The sequence below is a fragment of the Schistosoma mansoni genome (genome assembly GCF_000237925.1).
Source record: "Schistosoma mansoni, WGS project CABG00000000 data, supercontig 0173, strain Puerto Rico, whole genome shotgun sequence".
NCBI lineage: Eukaryota > Metazoa > Platyhelminthes > Trematoda > Strigeidida > Schistosomatidae > Schistosoma > Schistosoma mansoni.
This window is the reverse complement of record NW_017386059.1, coordinates 465,556-479,940: the sequence shown is the minus strand read 5'-3', so window position 1 is coordinate 479,940 and position 14,385 is coordinate 465,556.

Here is a 14,385-nt window from a genome sequence, read left to right as displayed (position 1 = left end):
GAAGTTATGTTTATGGGTCGGTATTTTCAACTTTTGTTTCGGGTCCTGTTTTAATTTTGGGAGTGATGTGTGTAGTTTTCCAGGCGGTAGGGTTATGCGCTGTGGGGAGTGATCTCGCCCGTAGTTTGGGTTTTTGCCTCCCCTTATCGTCGCCTCCCCATTTTGGCATGCTAGCCGGGTTACCTTCTGGTCCGTCAGTGTAGGAGTGTTTCAGTGTTCTGATTGCCTTCGAGTTATTCTGTACCTTGGAGTCTACGTTGGTACTCTCTCTGGCAGCTGCTGTGATACGTTCTGTATCCTTTAGTGGTTTTTCATCCGTTCCTGAGGGGTCCCAGTGTTCGTTCGGTAGTTCCGTTCCGCGTTTGGGTTCTTCGTGTGCTTGTTTGTCTTTCATGAGTGTGTTTCCTCTCGACTTCGCACGTTTCCGTTTCTTTTGAAGAGTGTGGTGAGTGCTGAGGAGTTATTACTAAGTTCGACAGCACGTTTTTCCTGTTCGATTGCTTTTTGTGTACTTATTGCGTCTGTCTGGACAAGTATTTCTGTCATCGTTACTAAAGAGGAGAAGTCATTAGAGTTGTGGAAGCGAGTACAATGTCTCTGCAGACGTCTTCGTGTACCGACCGGTATAAACAGATCTTTAGAAAACTTAGGTCTCCAGTACTCTAAAGGTGCGATTTTGTTGATGATACTTTCGATGTTGTGATAAAATATATTGGTTAGTGTGTCAGTATTGTTTGCAGTAAAGAATGTTCCCCAGTCAGTGCTTCTTAGGTAATTGTGAAAATTATTCCAATCTACCTTGCGATAGTTTCTACGAAGGGTTACATTTTTACGTCTACCGTTTGTGTTTTCTATATTAAGGCTACATACGACAGTGTTATGATCACTACCTGGAAACTTTTTTCCAATATACACAGTATTGGGGGTGAGGCCACTGGTAAAGACTAAGTCCAAGATATTTTGATGTCTGGTAGGGCTACTAACATATTGAGTCCACTGTCCTAGTTCTAGACATTCAATAAATGATTCATAACGTTTCGGAGCTTTGACTGGAAACCAAGAAATTTCAGGCATGTTGAAGTCACCACAAATGAGCTTGCCTGTGAATGGAAGGGATGATGCTAGTGTGAATACCTCTGATAATACTGCTATTTTACCTATTGCCAAGTTAGGTTGCTGGTAGATACAGCCGAACAGTAAGGTAATGGAATTTGATGGCTTTAAAACAATCCACACCGAGTCCTTCAGTTTGTTTAGTTCAGGCATATCGCATATTAGTGAGTTTAGGCTAGAGTGAGCATAAATAAGGCATCCTCCGCCTCGTCCTTTCAATCTATCGCTTCTATATAGGAGGTAGTTATCAAGAGATATACTTAGATCGGAAATATTACTGTTAGTCCATGCTTCAGATATCATTATAAGTGATGGTTGATATATAGAAGCAAACAGAGCTAAATCAGTCTTTTTATTGCAGATCGACCTAGCGTTGATAAGACACATATTAAACAAGTGGCCTACTAAGTTAAAGTGAGTGAGAGTATCTCGATTAAAGATGTCATGATCCTCGCGTGAGTGATATATGTTTGAAGTAATAGATTGAGCGTTTTTCAATAGCTCTGTATTTTGATAGCTAGAGTTACTGGGGCATGTATCAAATGAGCTAGTGAAGTTGCTTGGGGAGTTTATCCAGGAGGAAAGGGTGGGAGTACTTTCTGATGCGAACTGTACTGGGGAAGCGAGTTTATGTTCCGCACTTGGTTTGAAATGACTAGGGCTATATGCTTCAACAGGGGTGCAACTAGGGGCCTTATTCCAAAAAAATCTGGTACATGTTGACTGTAAAGTGTACTGTTATTTGCAAGACAGTTTTGATGGTTAAGCTCGTAGCCTCTGTTATAACTATTTGCGCTAGTGTGAGCATGACGGGGGTCTGATGCTCGTAACTGGAAGTGGTTACGACTGTTGTTATATATGGAGGCCGTCTTCATGTGGTGGGTTGATACTGGAAAGTTCTCATCCTGAGAGTAATTACAATTGTGATCCTGGGGAATGTACATAGGGTGTGGGGTGAGGAACCTGTAATTACCATGCTTATTAACGGTTTTAGGCTTTAGAGGGTGAATGGAGTGATTGGTATTCTGATAGTTTTTGTGGGTGTGCGTGTAAGAAGGTTTGTTACGCTCAAGCATACTACCCATTGTGCGAGGTGTTGATGGCAAGTTACATGATATCAGCGGGTAGAACCTATTCACTGTTGTTGGGATACCCACAGAACAGTTGGCCTCAATCTTACGTGTCCCCCTATTTCGTATTTTGGATTTTATCTCCCCAGTCTTTTTTGTCAGAGATGAAGGGTTTCTTTGTCTCCGTGAGATGAACTTAGGTTCATTCGAATCCTCTTGGGGAACCAATTTTTACATGAATATGCTTAGTTGGGTGTGTTTCGTTACACGGCCCACATTTTGGTATTATACTGAGCGAACACCCGGGATCAGAGATGCCGTCAGGCTTTTTAGTGACAGATGGGGACCGTATCTTATTCAAAGATTTCTGATCTGCAGACTCATCTAGATCTACGGATGGACCAGTCGTTTGTGGTATAACATCATGCTTGTTATCCATGCGCTTTATATCAATCATTTTGTTGCATACTGTCTTTAGCTGGTTTTTTACTATCACTCTGTCATACGATTCTATTGCTTCACGTCTTCTTATACGACGTTGACACGGTGTTAGGTCAGGAGTGACTTTAATGCTTTTGTATGGAACTAATGAGCTGATATTTTTGCTCAAATCAATAAACTGCTTAGCATCGTTACAACAGCCAAACTTAAATAGTAGAGGGCAAGTCAATCTATCCGACTTTTTTCTAAGGCGGATGACTTGGCAGTTGACCTTCAGCATATCGCATGCTTTAAGGCAGATGTCCCTCAACTTATTTGGGTGTATGCGATCAGGGAGATTGTAAACTACTGCATTGTGGGAAGACATCATTCTTTTCGTCACTTCTTCAGCCACAAACTCTAAAATACACTCAGCTTCAGTGAGTTGTTCGAGATTTTTATCGGTTTTAATACCCCATATGTGTGTGAGGGGTGCTAGTTTGTTAAGTCTACTGTAAATTTCGGCTAGGGAGTTTTGTAACTGACGAATGTCAGTACTATATCGATCAGCATTCTCGTATACGTGAGATACACTGTTAGACTCCTTGGTTTTTGGTATATTGGACCTAGGCCTGAGCAAAGCATGCGGTCTGGTGGACTGTGTTGACTTTTTGATGCACGTGGGCATTTCGCTTTTTATGTCAACTAGTCTTACCGTTGGCATACTGCACGAAGAGATAGAGGGGTTGTTACTTGGAGAATCAGGTAGTGTTAGTGACACTTGTGGGTAGGTAGAATGGGGTTCAAAGGATAAATGCTTATCATTTTCAGGTACTGAGTCATCAGTCTTAGGAGTTACGGACTTTGACCTTTTAGTAGGCTTGAAAGCTGGTGAAATCTCTCTTTTACCCGAGTTACTTGACATATTTTGAAGCTGTATGAGTTAAAAACCTGTCTAACAGATATATATGAGTATATAATTAATTCTACGTATTAACCGGGTTAATACTAGGATCAGAGACTATTACTATATAACGTATTACAGATAAAAAGTGCTCAGTTATAATATAGGGAAGTACTGATCAGTGAAATCTCTATTAACTGGGCAAGTGTCGGTTAAAATTTATTAACCTAGAGTAAAGTGTGAGCGATAAACGCGATAGGATGATAATCTAAGGACAATACAGCCTACAAAAGAACAAGTCTAAGAATTTCTAAACCACGTGAAAAAATGTTACCAATGTTACGACTAAGTAAAAACAATAATGGGTATAATAATGATTTATTCTCAAATTACAGTTTGTTACGTGAGGCATGACAGTTTACAGGCAAGATCGAATTGCTACAAAAGTTACAATTCTCACGGTAGTAAATTACTCAGCTGGGTTGATATTTTATAAGATTTGAATGTAGATGGTTTTAGTGAGGAACGTGTTGCCAATATCACAGTTGGAGGGCTTTATGAAGGTGGCATTGCGACATACAACTGATGGTCGAGAATAGATCCATGCGGAGTTGGGGGATTTTAGAAGCTTCAACCTTATATAACTTTAGAATATCTAAGGCTTTAATAGTGGTGTAGGACGAAGTCACCCGTTCCATATCTGTTTTCGGTGGCGTATCTCAAGAGGGCTGAAAAAGAGTGTAAGAAAAAGGAAGGACGATGAGCGGAGCACACAGTAGTTAAAGTATAACCACTTAGTCTATTTCTCTGTTTTTGAGTACTTATTAAACAAGAGCATTCTATTTTGTTAAAGAAAATAAGTGTAAACAAGATGTCAGTAGATATATCGTACAGGCAACTTGTTTGGCTTCTAACGCACTGCCTTTACGCCTGAATTCGAACGTTGATGGCGATGTATGTAATTGTGTCGAACTACTTAATTCACACACAAGGTAAAGAAACCTACTTGGCAATCAGTGGGGCAGCACTATCGAACAACCTAAATTTGGATTATTGAACACGACTATTTCCAGCCTGCATCTCAGCCACATCCATGTCAACGGAATTGTAAAAACACATTTCTTCACTCTTCAGTGCACCTCTACGAAATTTTAGTAAGGTTATTGTACTTGCCTCTTCTCTTTCTCAGTGTTCAGTGGCAAGATGTTTTCGTCTGCTGAATTACGAGGCCTAAATATAGGAGAAACAACCTACACTCCGACGCTTTCCATACAGATACGAAGTCTAGTGTACGGCATTTACGCCTAAAGTCGGACGGAGTACTCTTGACGCAACCAGATATTAACTTATTTATATCCCTAATCACACATGAGTTCAAGTTCATTAGTGTTTTGTGTGCTAATTCTATTCAGAAATTGACACGTTTCTTTGTGACATCTAAGTACCACATGTGCATAGGATCAAATGGGAAAGTAGAGGTCATGTTAATTCGAAGCGTTTCGAAAATGAAATGGCCTTCATGGTGAATAGATTGAGTCTATAAACGAAAGCTCGGTATACAACAAAGTGTGGAGACATGACAGGAACTGTTTACTATAAGAAGTTCTTGGTAGCAGCATCTTTAAATTAACTATATATCCGAACTGTAGACTGATCTTTCTGCATCAATTGTTGCCGTTTCAATACCAGTAGTAGTGATGCATCAATAAACTTTTGCCCAATTTTTATTTTCGTCTTCGTAGTTCCATAAGGAGATATACCGATAATCATAACGGGTAACTTAGTGAAAATTAAAAAAATACTAAGTGTTTGCTTTGTAAGTACCCGTTTCGTTTAGAAAACTTGTTTTACTGCATCAGTTTAGACGTTTCGCTAGAATGTTGCGTCGCATACATAAGTTTCTTCACTATGACAGAATATTTGGATGGATACTTGTGGTGGCATTGCTTCCTTACCGCATGGTCTTCGAAGCCAAGCATACTGTGACTGAAAATATTTATATTCGACATGTAACACTTGGAGAAGGTCGGCAACGGTAGACGTGGAGACATCCATTCAATCGGATGGCATGGTTCAACCTTGCAGACGTGCTCCTGACCTAACAGATTAAGCAATCACATGACAAGTTTGCCGTCCTTGAATTAGGTCTATCATCAAAGTAGTATAAGTACCGAACCAGACTATGATTATACATACTAACAAGATTTATAATGCAAAATCCTGCAGTCCTTATATTTATATTTAAATAATTAATAACCGTGGCAGTAGTCAATATAAAACGCAGTTATTGTCAACTTATAGATTGTTTCTCCACACAATCTTCCATGAGTTGCTCACCATCACAGACTTGATTTTTAGAAAGGTTTGAATTAGTTGACAGAAGCCATATATTGCATACCGGGAAACGTATGAGGACCTCAACTTCATGTGATTCTGAAAAACAACAAATCAATCGTGAAACAAACGACTAAACTTCGTTATCAATTTCCAATTCAATAAGTTAATGAGATAGCAGCTAACATAATGAACCTATAAGTGTTTTATTTGTAAACAGTGCCCTTCATTTTTTAACCCGCCTAGAATTTCACTTAGTCATTTGGTATTAACAAAAAAACTACAGGCACCAAATAGACGGATTCAAAATCTTTAATTAGTAACATGAGATCTGGTAGAAATCTACAACGTTCATAATACTATTAGTTATTCAGTGTTAATATACAATAATGGCACCACTGGTAAGCACTTCTTAGATATTGTGAGATCCATTTTGAAGCTTTTGTGCGTGAAAATTCCTTTATGCATGCATTTGCAACTTGTTCTTATTGGTTTCCTTAGTTGTACATTTTGTTAGTCTTTTTCATGTCATTTGAAATGGCAATATCTTATTTTATAATAGTTCTCTCATTTATCTTTCGCTTTCAGTGGGTTTCTATGTTTCTTCCTGAACTGTATCTATGTTGTTTTAGTTGATATTTAATCTTGGAGGCAGCCAAATTGATTGATCCCTCTTTGATTGTGTTGCTTGAGTTAATTGGGATCGTGCATTTTGATTGTGAATTGAAGCACTTTTCCAGAATTGGAAACACTTTGTGTCAGGATGGCCTTCTTGGGATGATCATAGATGTTAGATACATCGGGTTTGAGGACAACCTCACGACAATCAGCGATGTGATCTCTTGGCAAAGTATCCAGAACGTAAGCGTATTTCTGTCGTTGGTTCGTAATGTGGCGGATATCGAATTGAGACTCCAGTGCCGCGAACCAAACTTCTGGATAATATGGAATAAAATAGACAGGTCGGAGATTGATAACCCGTACCTCGGAGTCTATTATATTAGTACTACTTTTATCGTCATCCGTCGTTTCGATTTGTAGCCAGGACAATATATATTGAAAGGTATCAATATGAAAATATGCAACAAACGTGGATAGTTAAGTAGTAGACTTATCTTGATGGTCTTCTTTGGGAGGTTTTCCAGTGGTTGAAATGTGTTCTCAGTTCTGGGTCACTAGATATAGTAGGCATTGAGTCATGGTTGACTATGATCCCGCTAAAGTTGCTAGGTTAGATCCTTCCGTAGGCCAAATATCAGAAGGCAATAAAAGGTTGTAGTAAGATGTATTTGTTGTCGATCTCGTGGTATCGAAATAATATCGAGATCGTGCCAAAGTTTACAAACGGAACTACCGAGCGTACGCGAGTTCGTACAAGGTCATAAAGCAACGGAAAAGCGTCGTTTTGATGCACTTAAGCAAACAGGTACAGTAAAACAATCACTAGTGCAATTGGTTATAACAATAATTGTTTCCGTTATGCCAATCGTGTTCTCTTCATTAAAGTAGGCAATACAAATGTTTATCCACAGCCAGCTGAATTTAATTAAGACTCATAACACTTCTTCATCCAGGACTGTATACTACTATTTTGCAGGAAAGTAAAAAACGAAAACACTTAGCTTTCCTGCTTGCGATGTTTACGCTGGGGAAGTTGTTTAATGGCAGTGGTCTTGAAATATGGTCAGAGCTAGACGTAAAGTATACAAATAAGTACCAAACACACCACTTTTTCAAAATGAACGTCATCTTATAATACATGAAACAACACCATCCAAGGTATTTTTTCCTATTTGTAAACATACTGATTTGAATCAGTATACTCATTAAAAGCAGGATGGTAAGAGAGTCGCTGCAGTTACTCTATAGGTTTTATCAAAGGCTAGGTTATTACAGTGGGTTCATATCACTACTATATTAGGTGTAACTTATTGACGACATGAATTAGCGACATGCTATGCCTACTGGGGACGTGATAAATATGACACATCAAAATAACGTCCTCGTGATTCCTCCTGTTCTGCCCGAATTCTAAGCTCTCAAATTCAGCTGATGTGCATGAAGTCAGTTAAGAATGTTTAGGCCGGAGCGATTCTCAGCTGTTAGGTTATTTACATAGTCCATTGATGTCTGAAAACCAATAAAGCTTTTGCTAGCGACATGAACTGTATTTTTGTCTTTTTTGGTGTGAGTCTCATCTTGATTGTTGCTTTGTAACATTTTCTGAAAAACGCAGGTTAACTTAGGTTGCAACACTTAGTATTACTGATGAACAGTCAGAAGAATGGAAGTACCAACATACATCAACTTCCTTGACTATAAGGAAGCACATGATAGCGTGGATAGAGGAACTTTATCAAAACTTAATGGACACTGGTGAATATGACAAGATCGCTAACACCATTCGGAACTCATATGACGGACTACATCGAAAAGTCCTGCATAGAGGATAGGTGGTGTATGAATTCTAAGCGAAGGTCAGAGCCGGACAAGTCTGCTTACTTTCAACCTTTTTCTTTCTTCTGGAGGTTGACTGGATTACGAAAACCTCTACATTTGAGGGGAAACATGGAACACAGTGAACAACTTCACTGCAACTGGACGATTCCTACTTCCTAAATGACTCAGCTCTTCTAAGCGTTCTAACTTTGACAAAGGATCTACTCGGTAGTTGTTTTTTCAAACTGGTCGTCACTATGAGTTTCTGGGTAGTCTGGTTACGACCTGAAGTCTGTGTGAAGACCATAATCTGAAAAGGGACAAAGTGACTTTAGACTTTATGTGATTCTAAGTGTAGAAACAATTTGATAAGTACAATGATAAAGAAATTGTTGTCTTTAAGGGAAAGACACAAACATACCGACCAGTATTGCGTGTCCTATCTAAGTGAACAAAATAAATATGAGCCGCAGTCACCCTAATATGATAAAACAGTTATGTCTTTCAGTTGGCAAGTTACGTGCAACAGGGATAATCTACAGACACTTCAGACCAGGTTGACGTGGTAGGCGTTTATGAAGCGATTTGGTTGATTAGTTATGGACATTTGCAACAACGAATATCAAAAATAAGACTTATTTGTTGTACATTTCCTACAAATGTTATGAACCTCATGGTCCCTTAAGCAGGCAAAGCTGACCAGTTGTTGTTAATTCCAGAAATTGGAAAAACAATTGATTTTCTTTAAAAAAAAAGTATTAATTAACGTATTAAAAAGTTATTATTTCGTTTTTGACCAAATAATACCTCAGTACGCCACTGAATATCTGTAGAACACGAGAAACGATAGAAGGAGTGGGCTGGCAAAACTATCTGCACGGAGTAGTCATTAAAGTCTTATGGGAACCTCACAGTACTTTTAGAGCTTGCTGTTTTGCCTGGTTATCGAATGCCAATGCATTTTCGTTGTGGTCGTCGGCTAACGAGGATCACATAGTAGTTCCAGGGATTGTGCCTTCCCATTGTTCGGTGAAAAAGTTGGCAGTAAAATGGTTGCTTCCTAATTAAAAAGCTTATGGCCGTCTTCTATCAATGTCAACTACAACATCACTCCAGTCAATAAAGTCATTCCCCAGCAAATGAATGTGTTTTATTTTTTACCAACACAGCATTAATATGATATATTTCTGCAAGGGCAGGTACATTCCATTTTCGCATACGTGATCTATGAATTACAACAGGTCGTTTACATTGTGCTTCCCAAGGGTCGTCAAATGTATGAAATTAATAATAATAAACAACAGTACACTTGTCCAGATGTTTTAGAGCGTTAATAATTAGGTTTATGTTTTAGTATCACATTGGGCACAGTTTTCAACGTATTTTTCCAAAGTGCCATCGTGTCCACGCTACACACCAGACTCAAACTCCGCATAATTGTGTTAGAATTCCGATCGTGCTAAGTATTTAAGCAATTCAACTTTTCAAGTCTATAGTTGTTATAAAGCAGATTTGCCAAGCACTTGGTGTGAAGTATGGCCTTGGGAAAGAATCTACGCCAAGTTTGTTTCAGGAGTTAAAAACTCTATAGCTGTGTCCTCAGGGCAAGATTCTGAAAAAAGAGAAACAAAGGAGCAACAAGGTATTTGGATATGAGCGCTAAACAATGCCTAACATTTTGCAGTGGAACGGATTGAGGAATGAAAAATTAGTAGATTAGACCCATACTAGTTCTTGTTGTGTGAGTAAAATGTGGTTAGAGTCCCCAGATGAGAGAATGCAGTAATGCAGAACAATTAGTTGTGACATTTAACTAGAAGGAGTGGGTTCAAATGATGGAAGGGAAGTCGAATTTAGAATAAGGAAATCTGTTTACTAACAACTGAATCTTTTATTGTCTGAACTTTTTAGTTTTATTTTCATCTGACGCCAGCCACACAGTCCTAGTGTAAAAGTCGGAGTTGGCATGTTATAGGTTCACAAATGACAGTGTGGTCACATTACGTCACACCATTGTACACTCTTTCTTATGCACTTTTCGAGTAGGCGACATAAGTTCTGGGATTTAGATGGAGTAGTGAGCACGGTACCTTCTTCTGCTTGTTTATGTTTTTTGTGTTGACTTTGCTTTCCTTCAAGCACAGAGTATACCTGGTGCAGGGCACTGTAGTCTTTTGATATACAGTACACCCTTTTTAGTTTTCGCAGGTTATACCTGGTCTTTCTGTTGATATAAGGAGTAATTGTTTTAAAAGCAATTTCAGAGGGAATATTAGTGTCTACTGCAGACTTGGTGGTAGTATTGAGTGTTTCCAGTGTTTCTAAGAGCTTATTATTGGTAAAGAAACTGCTCTGGTCAGAATATTTTACTAGAAATCAAAAGTTTTCCCAGTCAGGGTTTGTATGATCTCTATATTGTTAACGCGTACTTATTGTCTCTAATTTGTTGCACGTGGCGAGAATCGGGAAGGTGCAGAGGATTATTTTATGATCTCTGTTGTGAAACTTTTCGCCCACCACCACTGATTTTGGTGTGACATTGTGATAGAATATCAAGTCAAGAATGTTGTGATTCGGTGTAGGCAGATGTATGTTATGTTATCAACCGTGTATGTTTAAGGAACTAAGTATTGCCTTCAAAGCACAAAGGGTCAGAATGTGTCTTCCAGTTGGTGGTGGGAAATCACCAAAAACAATTTTGCAGGCGAAATCAATGGAGGCAGCCTTAGCAACTGACTCACTTATAGCAGTGTCAGTTGAACTAGGAATGTTAAAGGCTCGATATACACATCCAATTAGTATTTTACACTCATGAGTGTATACAGTAAGTTATATAGAATCAGGTAGTTTGCTGAGGATATCATCGCTATAGATTTCCACTTATATTTTTAGATGTATACATTGGATGACCACCCCCCCTGGTGACTCAATAACAGATGAAGAGCTCATAGGTGTCTTTTTGGAGGTATGAGTCTGTGACTTCGGGGGACAACTAGCTGTTGTTTACACGTAACAGGCTGCGTTGGTGAGTCATCTTATTTTGTACAGATCGAGCATTGATTAACATAGTGTCAGGTATGGTGAGTGCTTGTCTAGTAGAAGGGCGTGATATGAACTCAGCGGATTGTCTGTTTTGTCATGAGGAGAAGAGGAAGAATCTGAGGTACTGGCTCCATATTCATGTTCTTTTGGTTTATTATCAATATGGCTAATGGGAGAAAGGTATTCGGAGTGTAGGTTGGCGAAAGAGGTATGTTTAGGGATGACAGGTAGAGTCGAGTGGGTTGAATGGATAGGTAGTGTATTTGGGGAGTGGCCAGGAAGCTCAGTCAAGGCGCTTTTAAGACTAGAGATGGTTATTGGTGCAGGGAAAGATGTGTCACTCTCCATTAAGTCGGAGTATATAGAGGATGGTCTCAGAATAATGGGATTGTCGCCCTCAACATTTGGAGACCCTATAGCAGCACTGTCGAGGGGGAGAGAGATAGAACAGGACGAGGTGGTGTATATGTCGAATTAAGGGGACCAAAGAGTCATACAGGACAGCTTTACTTTTACAGTATCTAAAACCACTAGGTAGCTGTCCAAGTTGGCCAACGTTACAGCTCCCTTGTGTACAGTGGAAAATTTTAGTCCTCCTGTGGGTAGTTGGGGAGGTCTTATATTTCAGGTAAGGAATGGGGAATAGTCTGATATTGTTGCCAAGAGGGGTGTTCGTGTTGTTCAGTGGTTCCTGGAGCTAGCGACGTTCACACTATATGGCTCACTGGTGTCACGTGTAGCTGTGGATTTTGTCGAGTGTAGCCTCACGTTAGGATGAGTGGGTACTGCCAGTTCACTATGTTTCTTGTAGGGCATTCTACTGCTGTAAAAAGGCGCATGTTAAGTGTCAAGGGTCCTGGAGTACTCGTGGGTTTCTACAGAGATTTTAGTATTATTTCGTATTGCAGTGACCGAGTGACTGTAGCTGTTAGAGCAATTCCTGGAGGGATTATTTTTTAGGCTATTTGGGGTATTTATTGGAGCCGTTGGGGCAATGCCGGGGCACAATTGAGGCATAAGTCGACTGGCTTTTCGGGGTGGTTAATTGCTTGTTCCTAGGATGAGTGGGTACAGCTGCTTGATGTTCAGTTCCGTTCATAGGACTAGTAGCAGAATGTGACGTGCCTCCGTTTTGGGGAGGAGAAGAGAATGTTGTTTTAAGATTCGTGCAATGGCCAACGTTGTAACTGCCGCTACTTCGTAGGCTGGGTTGATTGGTTTTCAATTCATCGGATAGCAGTCCTGTCATGAATGATTCTAATCTTTTAAGTGTTGGAATACACCTCAGTAATGACTGACTATTAAGGAGATGATTGGCCTCCGTGACACTACCAAACTGGAAGAGAATGGGACAAGAGGCTTTAGGCTGTGCTTTACGTATTCTTCTTGTTATACACCAAGATTACGACAATCCACGCTCTTGTAGCAGAGTATTTTTAACAGACTTTACGTGCATATTTAGTTGAGGAACGGAGTATATGTTTGGGTGAGTAGTTGAGGTCTACATCATTGGGCTGGCTACTGCGGACGGGCTTAAATGCACTCCGCGGGCCGCTACACAGGATGGTCGATTGTGAATTTGCTGAGTGTTTGGGGTCAGTCACACTACCTTAAAACTTCTCACAACATATGACGTTTTTGGGTGGACCGCAAGAAGTACCAAATGATGTCTGTTCAAACAGTTTGTGGCTGCTCTTATTTATATATATAAGCCAACAAAACTGGTCATCCTAGAATTTAGAAAATGTCAAAAAATAGCGATTAGGCAGAGATTTACTCCAAAAAAACAAAAATACAGTTTTCATTGTTATCAAAGACTTTAGTGGTTTTCAGACATCAGTGGACCATATAGATATTCAAACAACTGAAAATAGCGCTGGCCTAAACACTCTCAGTCGACCTTATGCATTTCAGAAACAAAATACCCGCTCCCAATTAAACCGTTTAAGGTCGCGGAGGTAAAAACGCGGGAGGTTTAAAGGTAGTTCGCTCCATGTGTAAAAGTTCGTTATTTATTGCGGCTATTTGCCAACTTCACTTGTACTTTTTGGTCTATTAAATATACCAATTCGTCAGCATAATTTTCGTAGATATTTCCATAGCTCATGTACATTTGTAATGAAAGCGTATATTCGTTTGACTTGGTTGTACGTGAACTAATTAATTCCATACATTTGGATAATTTTATATTCATTTGTTATGTACACATTTTTTTGCTCATTCAATTTAACTCACTATTCCGCTAGGTCTCGCTAGGTGGTTACACGGTTATTAGTATCAATATGTGTGGTGAGATTTATTTGCAGACTTGCTTACTTTTGGGGAGATATTCAGTAATTCTTTTTTTCACATAATTCCAACAGTCATCTGGTCGTGCTTATTTTGATTTACATCAGGGAGTGCTGGTGTGGCATTGAGTCTGTCACTTCATAGGTTTGCGTAACGCACTCGAAACTTTAAATTGTCAACTTCTGGTTTCCATTGTCAGATTGTCTTGGTCTTACATTTGTGTTTGTGATAATTATTGTCAATCGCTTTCGTCTTACACATTCTGCTCTTCATACCATTCATGCCCAACACACACCTGCACATCTATGTAATAGTTTTGATACTGCTTCATTTAATGACGTTAATGAAAATATGTTCTTCCCACTGTATAGTGATAGAGACTTCGTGTTATGGAAAACCATGCTCTGCGTTAAGCAAAAGCTATAAATTGCGAAGACTTTCTTCTGAATGTACCGTGTTATTCAGCCTTAAGATACAAACCTTTCATTCTATCGCTACGTGTTCTTTTGTGGTTCATCTGTAATCACTTTACTGCGCTGTTTCAGGTCTTTAACAAACTCACAGTGAATAATCATAACACTTGTTACATTTGATGTCAAAGGACCCAGTTCATATGCATTTCAAAAATACGATAAACTGTCACTATTGCTAGACAAACTGGTTGCAGATAACTCTCGCTGCGGAAGCCTCTGATCCTAGAAATTGCTTAAAAGCGTGCTTGAAAAATTATGGATGGTCTCCTTTTTACGGAAAATACCACCACCATTACATTTC